Below are 3763 nucleotides of genomic sequence, written 5' to 3' on the forward strand. Positions count from 1 at the left end.
CGGGCAGCTAGCAGGACACCGATTACAACACCAGCAACTAAGAACGATACGGGAGCTGCAGTTGGCGGATTTGGAATCCTACTGAACAAAACATTCACTAGTCAGTGTAAGATCACACGACAACCGAATTCTTATTTCAAATTTCCATAGAAACCCTGCAACAACTGTCATCGCCCAACCAATGTGGCTGATGAAGAAACAGAGAATCACTACAATAGTATGAGGAGAGCCATTGAGTCCATCTCATCTCATAACCTCTTGATAGTAATGGGTGGTTTTGGTTCAATGTTAGAGTTGGACTGGAAGATGCTATAGTTTACATACCACGACATCACTAACAGAAATGGAAAGTACCTTGTGGAACTAGCAACAGAAAAGAATCTCATAATTGCACACACACAGTTTCGTAAGAAAGCTGGAAAATTATGTACATTTAATTTACCCAGGAGGGAATAAATACCAGCTGGGACTATATACTCCCGAGATATACTCATACGAAGAAAATGGAGGAACAGTCTATATAGAAAACTTAGGCATAGGACACCTTTGCTAGCTTGTAGTGTGGGCTCCGATCACAGAATAGTTTCTGCAAGAGTAAGACTAAGCCTCATAAAGAGCAAGACTTTACCAAGGAAGAACCTGAGTACTGATAGAAATATTCACACCATAGAAGTGTGAACAGCTCATGAATATGCAAATTAATGACGTCATCTCATGAATATGCAAATTGGTGACGTCAGGTTTGAAATCCTTGAAGACATAGAGGAAACCACCACGGATTAATATAGCAGATTTATCGCTGCCAACAAAGAAGCAGCTGAGAAGGTCATCCCTACAAAGAAGCGATCTCGAAGGGCAAACTTTTCTCATGATCCAAGAGTCATAAAGGCAGGAGACCATTATCAGGATGATGTATGAGGTGTATCCAAAAGACAGCGGAGTACAAGAAGGTGAAGAAACCTTGATGATGCGTACAATAAAGATATTGTGGCATGAGGTTGAAATGCACATATCATCTCCAAACATTTTGAAAGTTGGAAACTGATCAACGACATGACAGGTAAAAAGGCATGCAGTACAGGTCAGTTGAAGTGAAACACACAAAGCGAAAGGGTCAGCAATTGGTACAACCACTTCAAATGCCTTCTTAGAAGTCCTGACATTGATGATGAGGAAGAAGAAAAAACACCAATCTTAGATGAGCTTGATATTAAATTGAAATTGAGGTCATTTGACAAAGAAGAATACGAAGTAGCTAAAGCATCTTTGGGTGAGGGAAAAAGTTGTGGAGAGGACAACATACCTCCAGAAGTCCTGGAGAGATGCGACCTAGATGACATTGTTTTGGATTCATTCTGCAACAATGCACTTCTCAAAGGGAAGAAACATGGTCCATACTATTATTGTTTCTATACCTAAAACGTTCAAGAAACAACTATCGCGGTATCAGTCAAACTTAAGCTCCATCGTAGCCAAAACATACAACAGAATGATACCAGAATTAGACCAGAAATTGGCAAGCATCTGAGAACAAATCAGAATGGATTTAGAGTTCGTAGAACGACTGTTGGGCAATCCTTGCACTAGGCCTACTAATAGGCTAATTGAAGAGATGAAGGCACGCAATCTGGCAGCTCTAATAACATTCATCGACTTCACGAAAGCTTTTGACACCATCCATTTAAATTTCATGCAAATTTGAATAATCCAATTCAATTTTTTTATGATTATTCAATATTAAAATATCTAAATTAGTATCAAATGAATATTCAAATGAATGATTTTGAATGTGCAAATGATATCATCTCATGAATATGCAAATTGGTAACGTCATCTCATGAATATAAAAATTGCGAATTGGTGACGTCATCTCATGAATATGCAATTTAATAACGTCATCTCATGAATATTCAAATTAGTGGCGTTATCTCATGAATATGCAAGTTAATGACGTCATCTCATGAATATGCAAATTGGTAACGTCATCTTATGAATATGCAAATTGGTGACGTCATCTTATGAATATGCGAATTGATGACGTCATCTCATGAATATGCAAGTTGGTGTCGTCATCTCATGAATATGCAAATCGGTGACGTCATCTCATCAATATATAAATTAATGACGTCATCTCATCAATATGCAAATTAATGACATCTTATGAATATGCAAATTGGTGGTGTCAGCTCATGAATATGCAAATTGGTGACATCATCTCATGAATATGCAAATTGGTGACGTCATCTCATGAATATGCAAATTTTGATGAATTTTTAGAATCATTAGCCAGAATAATTATACAAAATTTAATAAATGTATATATACGACAATTTAAATTTAAATTTCAATTAAATTAAATTAAATTAAATTAAATTAAAATTAAAATTAAAATTAAAATTAAAATTAAAATTGAAATTGAAATTGAAATTGAAATTGAAATTGAAAGTAAAACTAAAATTAAAACTAAAATCAAAATTGAAATTGAAATCAAAATTAAATGAAAAATAATATAAATTAAAGTAAAATAAAATACAGTTAGAGTAATTAATTAAGTAAAAGCTTAATATTGATAACTATATACTGCTTATAACAATTTGATAAAATAGCTATCTACTACTGATAAGCGTATTGATGAAGTAGCTATCTAATGCAGATAGTAGATATCAGTATTGATGAAATAGCTATCTGCTGCTCTTCTGCTGCTGATAAGGGTAGGCATAATTGATAAGGCGACGATCTACTGCTGATTTTGATGAAGTAGGTATCTAATGCAGATAAGGGTATTGATGAAGTAGCTTTCTACTGCTGATATCAGTAATCAGTATTGACGAAGTAGCTATATAATGCTGATATATGTATTGATGAAGTAGCTATCTACGAGGGGGTATCAAAAAGTTTTAGAAATTGCCCAGAAGTGAAAGAGCTATATCAATGAAATTTTGTCAGTGCAATCACTGATCCTTATGTACACTATGGTGCAAAAATGGTCTCATAAGTATGTTTACTTTTTTTACAGGCGATGCTAGATGCTAATAACCTGCTGCCCCAGTTACTGCGCATAAACTGCAAGATTGAGAAAATTGAGGCAAGCAGCGTTATTAAGATCCTGCATTTGAAGGGTTGCAGTGCCTAGAAAATCGATGATGAAATGAAAGTTATCTTCGGTGGTGATTGTGATATTGTCACTGTTGCTTTTTGGAAAATGAATTTTTATTGCATCACAGATGTTTTAGGCACTGTAACCCTTAAAATGGAACTTAATCATGCTACATGCCTCAATTTTCTCCATTTTGCTGGTTATGCGGTTACATAGGCAGGTACTGACATCTAGCGCCTGTAAAAAAGTAAACATTCTTATGAGACCATTTTTGCATCATAGTGTACATAAGGACCAGTGATTGCACTGACAAAATTTCATTGATATAGCTCTTTCACTTCTGGGCGATTTCTAAAACTTTTGATACCCCCTCGTACTGCTGATAAGGGTTTTGATGAAGTAGCTATATACGGTTGATAAGGACATTGACGAAGTAGCTATCTACTGCTGAAAAGGGTATTGATGAAGTAGCTATCTACTGCTGATAAGTGTAGTGATGAAGTTGCTATCTGCTGTGGATAAGGGTATAGACGGAGTAACTATCTACTGTTGATAGGCATAAGGGTATTGACGAAGCATCTATCTAGTGCTGATAAGGGTATTGATGAAGTAGCTATCTACTGCTGGGAAGGGTATTTATGAAGTAGCTATCTGTTGCTGATAACG

The sequence above is a fragment of the Amphiura filiformis genome, chromosome 1 (genome assembly GCF_039555335.1).
Source record: "Amphiura filiformis chromosome 1, Afil_fr2py, whole genome shotgun sequence".
In the NCBI taxonomy this organism is placed as follows: domain Eukaryota; kingdom Metazoa; phylum Echinodermata; class Ophiuroidea; order Amphilepidida; family Amphiuridae; genus Amphiura; species Amphiura filiformis.